Source organism: Parasteatoda tepidariorum, chromosome 1 (assembly GCF_982258835.1).
Source record: "Parasteatoda tepidariorum strain Cologne lab strain chromosome 1, Ptep-v5.0, whole genome shotgun sequence".
Classification (NCBI taxonomy): Eukaryota; Metazoa; Arthropoda; class Arachnida; order Araneae; family Theridiidae; genus Parasteatoda; species Parasteatoda tepidariorum.
In genome coordinates this window covers 63,944,423-63,957,375 of record NC_141755.1, presented here as the reverse complement: position 1 = coordinate 63,957,375, position 12,953 = coordinate 63,944,423, and the positions used below count along the sequence as shown (strand labels likewise).

At 27.5% G+C, this 12,953-nt stretch overlaps 1 protein-coding gene across 1 annotated transcript in view; it reads right to left on the bottom strand.

Annotated features, from left to right (window-relative positions):
• The window catches only part of LOC107437991 (netrin receptor UNC5C), a 300,076-nt gene that overhangs the window by 189,254 nt on the left and 97,869 nt on the right, over positions 1 to 12,953 (bottom strand). The window lies entirely within an intron of this gene.

Genomic DNA, 12,953 nt, shown 5'->3' with positions numbered 1-12,953 from the left:
ATAAAGACATTGCTTATTTTCCTAAAATGGAGAATAAAAATTATTTATTGTCCTAAGTATGACGAATAAAATAAAAATGCCGAGATCGAATCGCTGAGCATTCAAAGTTCATTTTCTAATCCTAAAAGCTAGGTTACATTGCGTCGTTGCATTATCAGTCCACCATTTCTTGTCCATTAGAAATAATTTAAGTATCGAATAACAAACATAAATTCAACACCAGTGCTATCAGCAGAAAAAGAATGCAAAACAAAGAAGAAGAAAAAAGCAACGAGGGCGCAAAAGGCTTTCTGGACGTTTTCATTTACATAAAAAAGTAGTTGGGAGCTATCGGGTGGCTAATCGGAAAGAATGCTGGCCCTAAAACTCGGCAATTAGTTTGCCAGGCATTCGATTTGCCCATCTCATTTCTTTGGTAAGGCCTATCAGTTCGTCCAGTGGGCGCCGAACGTCCTATTTTTAGGATAGTATGCTTCTGATGGAGTTTTCAGAGTTATCTTTCTTCTTAGATTTTTTTACGAGATAGAATGACATAAGTAAATGAGTTAATGGACTCTTTTAATTTTTTTTCGAGCAAAGAGTTCAAGAGAAAGAGTGTCATTAACTAGCCATTTCTTTGACAACTCTAAATTTTTTTTGTTTGCATTTTAGTTCTTGTCTTGGGAATAAGTTTTTGTCTTTGTTAATTCGATTGTTTTCAGTTTTGCTAAATTCGAAAAAAATTAGATATGATATCTTGAAATTTTCTTAGTTTTAAGTTACATCTAATGTTTGCCGTCAAAAATTAGTATTGAAAACGAAATGCGATTCATGTTGCAATTTTTACATAAAACGATTCATAAATTTTATTGTATTTTCATTTAGAAGCTTCTAGTTGTTTAATTAGAGGAAATGCTTTTGGTGTGAAATATGAATAATCCAAGAGCTTAAAATGCCCGACTGAGTAAAAATCGACAATTTCGACGAAAATTTCACCTTTTTTATTCCCTACACTTAAAATTTTATCCATTAGCTTCCAAAATCTTTTTAAAATTTTGTTTTTTAATTTTTAGAATCAAAGTTGCAGTAGTTTTCTCATTTGCCGACAAATGAAACAGAACAGCGATTGCGTAATTTAAATGTATTCTTAGAGAAACAGTAGTTTTAAGAAAATCTCTTAACACTCATAACAAAAAAAATGCTTAATATAAAATTCTTACCATGTTGATTTTGTATAATGTTAGCTATGTTTAAACTAAAATCTAAGGTCTAAGTGTTAATTTATTATTTTTATTATGCTTTAAGTAAGAAAATTTAGTTAAAATATCAATACCGAGCAATAAATTTAATTTTATTTCACTGTATGTCAGAAACTTTTTAAAGATTTTTGTTCAAAACGCAGACAATCATATTATTAATCAGGGAAAAATTATTTTGAAATTTATTCATTACAATTTGTTGTAGAGCCGTTGGAGTGACATAAAAAATTCGTAGATTTTATACTCAAATTTGCCTTTGTATTGAAAAACTATTTGAAATTTTTAAAGAAAAATTGAGTCAGTTACGTTAGTACTCCTGCATACCAAATTAAAATTTTTATTAAAGCTATTTTTTAAAAAAAATGTGCTGAACTTAGTCGGATACCGAAACATACAAAAAATACATTCATATCCATATAAATTCTATAACATATATTGGCAATAAAAAACTGGATAACGTGTATCTTACCCCACAAGTGGAAATTTGTGGCGAAAGAAACTTATTTAAGTGAGTAAAAAAAAATAAGAATTACAATATGTATCTGTAAGTCAATTATTACACACAACCAAATTTATCATAAAATCAAGCGTCCGTGACAGTAACGTTTAAAGATATTGAATGATATGTTCCCTTGATCAAATAAATCACTATCTGTGTCCTTTGACTGAAGCACTCAATCAAATAAATTGTACTATGCTCCTCTGACAATAACACATAAACTTTTAGGCAAACTCGTGACTATCGTGACAGAAGACATAGAGGTTAGTAATTGGTTAAGAGACTATACATTACACGCAAAAATAATGTTAGATAACGATATATTTTGTGACGTAATAAGCTTTTACAAGCAATGATCACTACACTTAACCCTTTTGCCATGTTATTTTATAACCGGCATTAAATAGCCGACCCGATTCTGAGCTTAAGCCTATCAATGTTCAACTCCGTAACCTTCTAATTTTGAAATCAACCCAGAAGACAAGGGAACTCCTGGATCAGGTATTAGGACAAGATAGCCTTCGTGGAGGATTTTTGGAAGAAACAAATCTGCGTTTGCGTACATAGGGTGAAAAACCTCGAAAACATACCATGGTTAGCCCGACGGTAAGGGGATTCTAACCCCTGATCCGCATACCACTGAGGATATTTTACGTCTGCTCTGTGGTCGATGCGAGCGAGAAGCAGAATTTGAACCAACTAGCCACCATTGGAATCTGAACCTGGGTTCACCTCATTGAGAGGTGAACTCTCTATCCCCTGTTTTCGTCAGGTTATTTATGATACTATACGCTAACTATTAACGTAAATGATACCATGCGTATTTACGATACTATGCGCTAAGTTTTATATCATAATATAAAATTGTATATTATGAAATATAAAACAGAAAAAATTAAATTAAAAAGAGAGAGGTGAAATTGAAATATAAAAGAAGATAAAAAGGAAAATTTATGTATTTTACATGAGATCAATTTCATCTTTTCTACTGAATGTGTACGTATAACAATATTTTTACGTTTTAGTGGTAGCCTGTGCGAACAAAAATAATAATTTTAATTTTTAATTGAATATTTGCAAATAAATGTATTCCATTTAATTCGAAATTAAATTTTATTTGTGTGCTCCAGGAATATTTGCATAACGTTAGATTAAGTTATAAAAAAACAAACAATAAAATTACAAAAAATGTACTAAACTGTAAACCAAATGTAGCTAAGGAACATTTGCAGAAATATTAAAGTAATAGAAATGCGATATTTTCGAACAAAAATATTTCATTCCTTACTACTAAAATGTGTTTTAAATTGCTATAATTGAAAACGTACCAGCACTATCATTTAAATATTCACGATTTTGAAATATATTCACACGAACACGAAATATTCACATTCACGTTACTTCTCGGCAATTTCTCACATCTAATTTTAAAAATACGAATCTAGTTTTTAAAAATTCATATTCTTGGAGGATAAAAAAATGTAAGCATAAAATATTCATTCAAACTACATTTCTTCTAAACAAAATCAGAATCATTTTTCTAAACTGATTTAAACTTGTCCCATCATATGATGAAAGAAAACAAAAAAAATAAAACTGTTCTGCATTTAAAGTAAACAAATAAAACATTTACAGCCCTACGCCGATTTGCCATTTTAATCATGAAAACATTTTTTACAACATTGTTTACCATTTCACTCAAAATTCCGCTTTTATGAAGAAGATAAGAGGAGAAATTACTTAAATTCGAAGCGCAAATGCATTTTCGCTTTCCTGATTCACATTTTAAAAGTCTCAAGCGTCTCCATTGTTTCAACTAAGCGCCTCGTTTTCTCAGTTTTTTGTTTTATATTCTAATAATATCCTTTCTCTTTCATATTAATGTACTCTTCCGTGTTGTCGAAGAAATGGTTTACGTTCTTTTATTCTCGGCGAGACATTTTTGGTTGAAAGTGGTTGCTGTTTATTTATTTCTATGGAGAGAGTCATCTGCAAGTGAAGTTTCGAACCCACAAATGCACTTTCAAGAAACAAGGAAGGGCATATTTGGAAGAATTTGAGTGACTAGCTCAATTCCAGATGCTTCTTTTCGATTTACACTTTAACAAAACAGTAGTGCAATACTTAAAGAATCACTAGATCATTTTGTTTCAAAATGATTAAGAAGTATATTTTGTATGTTTATATTTTGCTATACATAATTTTTGAAATATTTATATCAATGAATGAAATAAATACATATTAAATAAAAACTTCTAAAAAAAACGTATGGCAAAAGCATGGACAATGAAAATTAATATTTAAAAGGAAGATTTTCCAATTTTAAACAAAGAAATAAATTAAAAGCTATAAGATTTTAACTATACGGAAATTGATGTAATGTAAAGGAAATTCTTTATATGTATTTAAAATAGTTTAATAGTTTAATTGGTGTGTTAAAAAACGGAGCACCCTAAATAACTTTTGATCTAAAAATTGGATCTTCACGTTCTAGGACTCAATCTTAATGGTTCGTGGGGATGACCTCAAATATGCTACTTAATTGGTGCAGACGATATTTTAAGTTACGAAATCGAACTCAAAAACGCACTTGAATAAACATCCCTTTTTTTTCCAAGGGATTCGGATTTCTGATAAAATTCGTTTATCCAACGATAATCCCATGAGAAATATAACTTAAAAATTTATTAAATATTTATTATTTTTTATTACTTTATTTGATAAAAGTCTAAAAAATTGAATTGTAAAACATAAAATTTTTTACATCATTTTAAAGTATGTAATTTTGCATCGCAAAATACCACAATTTAAGCGAAATCGGTTGAATAATTAATTAGAAATAGAATTTTAAATATACAGCTTTTTTTTAAAATTCGATTTTTTGGGAACCATCCAAAGTATTTCGCTCAAAATTTGTAATTTGACATTTAAAATTACATACCTTAAAATGCAATAAAAATTGTATACTTTACAATTCAAATTTTTTCGATTAAGTGAAATAATAAATTTTTATTCAAAACTATTTTTTCCTATCTTTATTAGATTAATTATCTTTAGATAAAAGAATTTTATAACTGTGTGCAAAACTTTTTCAATTCGCTTAAACAGTTCTCGAAATATGGCAAAATACGCAAAAAATAAAATAAAAATTTATTTTATCTTATGATTGAATAAGTATGATTAGATCTTTTGGAATTACGTAAAAAATATTGTTCAAAATAATTCTTACAAACAATAAGTCATGTTAATTAATCACGCGAAAAAAATGTATGTCCAACTATCACAGATGCTTACATTGTCTCAGTTCATTACTGTTACGCTATAGCAGTGTTTCCCAAACTTACGACTTTCGTGTACCCTTTCTAAATTTTTCATAACGCTGTGTACCACTAATAAGAAATTGAATGCATTTTTTTTTATATAAAAAAATTGCACAAAAGTTAAAAATCACAACGGACTCTTGACAACACTAATTATTAACTGTCAACTATGCAAAATAGTCAATAGAAAAATACGTAATCGTGAATTTTCATGGCTAGCCATGTTTTTAAAAAAAATTTTTCGTTTGTTGTAAGATATTTCGCATAAGAATGCGTACCCCCGCTAAACTGTTATCGTACCCCTGGGGGTACGCGTACCACACTTTGGGAAACACTGCGCTATTGTGATGTTCAACTATGTATAAAATTGAAGAGCATAGTGGAATAGTACGTTAAGCATCCGATTTCTGTTTTTAAAATCAATTGGAGGTCAGTTTTCAGAGTAGAACACTGATTATACTAACAACACTTAATGAAAGTGGTGCGATTAATGAAAAAATATGTTTTGTACATATATTTCCGATATTATCATATACTCAAAGGTTGGGTTTTTTTTAAAAAATTCACAAAAATATCTCACATGTTCTTCCTCTATATTGTTCCTATGTGCTCTTCTTTCCCACATAGAAAATTCTACCATGTTTCTAAATAAGAAGGGCTTTAATTTAAATATATGTTTTGTAAGCAACTTCCTGAACACACAAACCGTTCTTCTACTATATGCTTTACAATAATGTATTATTTTGAACGAAACATTAAAGATTTAAGGAATTAGAAAATTTCAGCCAACAAAATTTAATAAAACAGAAAGTAAGTCGTATTACTACCATTATAGACATTACAATTTAAAAAATTCGAAGAATTTAATACTCCTACAGTGAGTCAATGGGAAAGCACACATTCTTAATTAAATGTTGCTCTTCTATTCTCTGAGCTATTTAGAACTAAACTTTTAAAAACGATTTCTACGAAAAACTTCCTAATACTTAACTTTAAGAAAACTCCCATTTAAAAATGCTCGAAAGCTGCCATTAATTCAATTAATGAAAACTATATTAGCAAAAGAACTATAAAACAGCCAAGTAATTGAACCTTAAAACACCATTATAATACTAACAAATTAAAACGAAGCCATTTGGGCGGAACCGATCTTTCTTCCTCGCCAAACAAAAATATAAAAAAAATATTCGATTTCGCAACAGTTATTAGGATGCAACTATTTATCTCCAATACACAAAATGACGGCCAAAATAGCGAACCATTAATTGAAAAATAAAAAAAAGGAAAGAGATCAATCGAAAAGCAAAATTTAAAACGCGCCAAAGTAGCTTTATGTAGTAGAGACAAAACAGCGCATCAATGGCAAGCGATTAGCAACTTTTGTTTTCTTTTAGTATTTAATGTTTCATTTTGTGGGCCGATAATGCGATCGCTTTGGTTCATGCATTTGGTTACAGTTACTGAGATTTGAATACTGGAACTCTCCTTGTAAAAGGGATATTAAAGGAGCGATGAGGTTTGGGAGAGGGAGGAGTCGGGAAAAAAACTGGAAAAGAGCGGCTCAAATGAAGCATAGCCTTTGTGTTGAGTTTCTAAATTAATATATCCCTGTTTTGTTGCAATGTAAGAGGATTACGTTCGCTTCGGAGAATTTCTACTCTTGGATTTCATGTTATGGAAACAAATATAAGAGGGGTCGTTCGAAAATGTAAAGATTACACATTTTTGAACGTCGATTATTTGCTTCAACGCTTCTTTTTAATATTTGTTTCATTGTTTTAAGATTTTAAACATTATATTGGATGCAGTTAAGACAATACGTAATCTTGTTTTGTTTTTAAACAGACAAGCCATGCAAAGAAAAAGAAATTACAAAAATCTGACAGTAACTGAGTTTTCGGTCAAAAAGCACGATTTTTTTTCAGACCTTTTAAATATTGTTTGCGACGTTGAAATATTGTTTGCTATGAAAATTAAGATTATCGTTTAGAATGATTTCACTAAAACCTTATAAATATACAAATAATGGAAACATTTTAAATTTAGATAAAATTTGTATGAAAAAAAAAAGTAATTTTACATCAAAATTACAAATTTAAGTAAAATTATGCCTAGCTTTTATTTATATTAGAGTATTATTTTTTGTATTGTTTTTTTTATACCTTATTACAAATTTTTAAATTTTGAGGGACTTCAGGTAAATTTTGTTAAAACTGAAAAATCTATCGATTTTAAAATTATTCTATAAATTAGTCATATTGATGAATTTGGCTTTCTCTAATCACTGTTTTTGTTGTTGTTTCTACAGGGAAAATTGAAGGAGTAACTATTTTATGCAAGCACAAATTGGGCGGGCTACGTAATTTGCTTTAGCTAGAGATAGTTTGTTGATTTTAAACTTTAATTTTTTCAAACCATGACAGAAAATAGATTTAACACTTATTTCAGAATTTAAATATTTTATGCAAGAGAAATAAAAATACGAAATATATCAATTTTTAAAAATAAAATCACAGAAATAATTATCCTATTAGATCATTAACTTTTCACTATCAATGTTTAAAAATACTGAAATTTAAATTTTCTTTTAATCAAAACTTTGATGAAAATTGAAAGGCAGATTGAGGTTAAATTTGAAATTAAGAGGTTACTTAAGAATTGAAAGAGTCTAAGTGACATTTTGATTAATTTGCATAAATTAGCTTCAAAGTTGTTTACGTTGATAATAGGAAATTAAGAACATGACTTCCTTTTACTTCTTCTCAAGCTATCAATTAATGAAATCTATAAATCCATAACACTCATTTAAACTGTTCGCGTGCAAATGATCACACTTTTGGCATTTAAATATGCCGCCAAATGAACTTATTTCCTAAATTTCCCAAGAGCTAACCGGTTTCGAATGTTTCATTTTGCACCTTCTTCCACTTCGAAAACATTTTTAGAGAGTCATTTAGTACTTTCTTCCTCTTGAGGTCTAAGAAGTTGCAAGATTTTGAAAAATAAAAGAATATTGTATAGTTAAATAATGGCAAAATAAACTCTTTCTCCAAAGACTAAATTTTATTTAAAAGTGTTGCTGAAAATCTTTTTCTACTAAACTCAACAATTAATACACGAATATTGGCATTCTGTAAATAAATAAAACAAAAATAAGTAATAAAAAAGAGCGAAAAAACAATTTGATGCAATTTTAAAAAGGAACTATTTTTTAGCAATGTTCTCTTTTTTTAAGCTTAATAGCGCATTAAATTACAAATTTCGGGAGAAAAAAAATTATACAAACCTTCCCATTATTTTAGTAACCGTGTACTTCCGAGAAACTTTTGGCTGTTAAATATTATTTATTGTTATAAGCTCATACTATTTAACAAAATATTCCATTTTCCCAAGGGAAAAAAGTACTTTTTTCTTCTCATTTACGCATAAATAAACGTTTACTGAGAAAACCAGGGTCTTGTTGCTATTCAATTAGAAGAACATCTTCACCGACCCTGAAAATGAAATGAACGAAGAACTTATTAAGGGGTGAATGCATTTTCAATTACTCCGGAATGTTCCCAAATTCAATTACCTATTAAAGAGACCCGTTTTATGGATTTTCTTTGCAATACCGGACAACTGCTTTGTATTTTATTCACTGATACGCAGCCAGAAGAGAGAGTGGAAATTACATGCCCTGCAACCTAGCAGCATTTTATTGGCTGAATAAATTTCCACTAGTTACAATAACCCAAAATCGATATAACGAAAAGAATAGTTTTATGATTTTAATATTTTCAAGCTTAATATGTAAGAAAAAGGGAAATTTTTTCTTTCACCAGCTATGGTCTTCCCCTCTTATGTATGCTGATTCGCAATTAAAATGAATTGTCAAGTTCTCCTTTTTTTTTTTCGCCAGCAATTTTCCTTACTTTTTCTCCCAAGGAAAAAAAAAGTTTATTCAATTTTCTTTTGGAAGCTTATTAGAAAGTTAGATGAATCTAATTCAATTTAGTAACGAGTTATTTCCAAGGAGAAATGTAGTTTTTCTTCCCCATCCCGTTTTTTTTCTGAAACTGTTTTGGGGGAAATTAAAAAGTTATTATTACTTTTAATGCTTAATGGCTGTTTATTTAATTTTCGAATAACAATTATCCCTATTGCATAGGGAATTTTTAAAAGATTTTAAGCAATTTACTTTTGGCGCCTTTAAGAACTTTTTGCATTTATTTGAATAAAATGAAAACAAATGAAATTATTACTTTCATTTGTTTTCATTTTATTATAGAAAGATACTATTTTATAAAGATCTCAAATAGTATCTTATATCTGTATACAAAGATACTATATAAAGATACTATTTTATAAAGATCTAAAATAGTATCTTATATCTGTATATAAAGATACTATTTTATAAAGATCTAAAATAGTATCTTATATCTGTATACAAAGATTGTATATAAAGATACTATTTTATAAAGATCTAAAATAGTATCTTATATCTGTATACAAGGATAGTATATAAAGATACTATTTTATAAAGATCTAAAATAGTATCTTATATCTGTATACAAAGATTGTATATAAAGATACTATTTTATAAAGATCTAAAATAGTATCTTATATCTGTATACAAAGATAGTATATAAAGATACTATTTTAGTTACATTTATAAATATAGTTTTATTAACAAATTATACCTCTGGGGGTATTGAATTGGAAATTGATCGTTCTCTGGTTCAGGTCAAAATTACGATCTGTGGATGAATGAATGGGTCCGCCCTATAAACGGGTTGTGACGAGTGTGTGGCTGAAGTCGTATTCTTGGCCATAGATGGCGCCACTGAACAACAAGAAACGCAAATTCGCTTGGTTTCACTAAACAGGCTTACTGATATTGGTAAGTGGCTTTAGAAACAACAACATAGTTTTATTGGAAAGCACATTAGATACCAATATTTAATTTTGATTTTTTCACAATTCTTTTTCAATCGTATTCATGCATAGCTCAAAACTACTATTAAGTTTGCATTATGAATACTATATTTATATCAGACTTTTGAGCTTTAAAATTATTCATAAGAGTAAATTAAAGGAATAAACTAAGAATAATTTAAAATTTATGCTTAAGAATAAATTTTAAAGCTCAAAATTAAGTTAAGTGTCTTATTTTGAGTCTATTTATAGAAAAGGCAGATAGCTAAGTTTGAAACATATTAGTCGCATTAATTTTATTACGTTTTGATAGTTAAATTAAATTGAAAGAATTTTTCTCGGTATGAAAAATTAAAAAAGCAGTTTTCAAAATTAGATTTCTGTAGATTACAGTTTTTAACTTTATATATTTTGTTTAGAGACAAAAAACTTTAACTGCGAAAATGTAGAATTATGTTTTGAGTCAGCATTTTATGATATTTCTTTCTTTTAAGATAAAGGTAAATTTAATTTGGTTCATTCATGTTTCTTTTGTAAAAAGAAAACGCATTTATTACCAACCATATTCACATAAGAGACAAATTTTTTTTTTAATTACGATTATTATTGTTTGAATCGTTAACAATCGTACTTAACGTTATTAAATAGTTAAAGTTGACAAATCAAGTTATAGGCTTGAAGAAAATTCAGCGAGAAAATGTTTGAAAATAATTTGAATTACACGAAATGTTGTAGTAAGAATGGTATTACCCTTATTTGATAAATAAGAATATAAATAAATAATTAAAATTTCTGTATCTTAAATTAATAATGCTTTTCACTGTATTTTTATTTATGCCTAATAGCTAAAACTATCAATATTAAACTGTGTTTAAATTATTTAACACAAACTAAAAGACTTGAAACCTTTATTTGCGTAATTAAATTATATTAACATTAGGTTTCGATTTATTCTTCGTGTTAATATTACAATATTTAATTATAATTTTTTTTTTCAATTCACAGAGAGAAATAGTTTCATAGAATTTATTAATATTTTTAAATATAGTGGGATTTATTAAATAGTTTTAAGAATTTTTTCTCTCTATTTTTAATGAAAAGTAATAGCTTTGATTGAGTTTATTTAAATTTTTCTCTTTTTCTGTTAAGGAATAAGTTTTAATAGAACTGATTTAAATTTTTTTCTTTTTCCGTTAAAAATAAATAAATTTAGATGTGTTTAATTTTAAGACATATTCATTAAGACACATTTATTTTTAAGACATTTTTATTATTAAGACATATTTGTGTTTTATTTTTAAAGAGAAATTTTTTTATTTGAATTTATTGATCTTTTTTTCTGTACTTGATTGTGAACAACAATTTTAATAGAGTTTGTTTAGATTTTTGTCTGCTTTTTATGAATAATTTTCCCAATCTGACAACATCAGGTTAAATTACTTTAATTTTTAAACCATCAAAATTAACAAAATGCAGTAATATTTTTACATTGTAACCAGATAAAAAAAAAGTGAAATAATGCTGATGTTATTTTTATGTAGTTATTTTCAGAAAAAGGCTACCACATTTATGTGCTATTACGTTAAAATATTTCATAAACATTAAGAAAATTATATAAAAAAAATATTCTTCATGATAACTTTTATTTAAAAAAAAAAGCAGCTATTATTGCGAAAGATATTACAGAATAGTTTCTATTAGGTACGGAACAATAACGCCATTAAAAGTATCCATTATTTAATGCCAGTAAATGCATAAAAACATAAAATACAGGTAATAAAAGTCCTTTAATTATTTCCCTACAATGCATAAATGAACAATATATAAAAATAACGAAACTCTCTCTAGAAAAAGAAAAATCTTAAATCACAAAAATAGTACGAAGTTCCGAAAAAGGAGCACAATAAAATCCGGAAATAAAAAGAAAATTTCGGGAGCAGTACCTCCCTCTCATCTTATCAATTAAATGGCGAGAAAAGTTTTTCCTCACAACCTACATAAGGAAAATTTTCTATCTCAGCCTATTTATTTATTTTTGTTCACTTTTTTTTTATTGTTTCTTTGGTTTACCACAGAAGTAATAGCCGCCTGGGGCTTCTGTTCGGAACTAGATGCGTTAAAGCATCTCGTTAGAACGACAGAGGGAAAAATCTCACTTACCTCAGGGTTCAAAGAAAGTAAAAAAAGAGTATGGTATCCGAGATTTTTTTTCTCTTTTATTTAAGTTTGAAAATGGAGGACAACCCCGAAGCTTTGATGTTCTCTATTTTTGTGTATTTATTTTTGTTAAAGCACAGTGTGATACTGCTAAAGTTTGGAAAGATATTTTTTAGTTGATGTGAACTTTAAAGTTTTTTAATATTATTTAAGGGCAGATGCCAATTATTGTCGAAGAGCTGTTGACTTGGCGAGAGAATCCATTTTAGAGGGTGCAAAATTTTTTTTTTTTTTTATTCACTTTTTTGCCTAAAGCAAGAATAGTGATTTAAAGCTATTGAATGGATTTATTTAGCCTTGGAAAAATCTACATTTAAAAAAAAATGCAAGATATTTTTGTAGAAAAAATTATTCAGTAATTTTAATAACAATATCAATTTGTTTGCAGAAATTAAGCTTTAAATAAATTTAAAAAAGAAACAAAATGAAGTTATTTTTAAAAAAATAATGTTAATAATAATCACTATTTGTTAAATAATAAATCTTGATTTTCTACTTCATACCAGTTTTGAAATTTTTTAATGTTCCTTTTGCTTCAAAAATTTTAAAACAAATTTACATTTTGTTCTAAATTAAAATGAAGAAGTTGTGTTATAAAAATACTTTTAGAAATATTTCATAATTAGGTTAAAAAAAATTTCACTAAGTGTAAATATTATTTCTATTTGCTAAAAAAATAAAATTGAGACCATGCAAACCAAAATAAATTTTTTAACATATTTTGCCAAATGAGTTATTACAAAATTCAGGAAAACTGAGCTT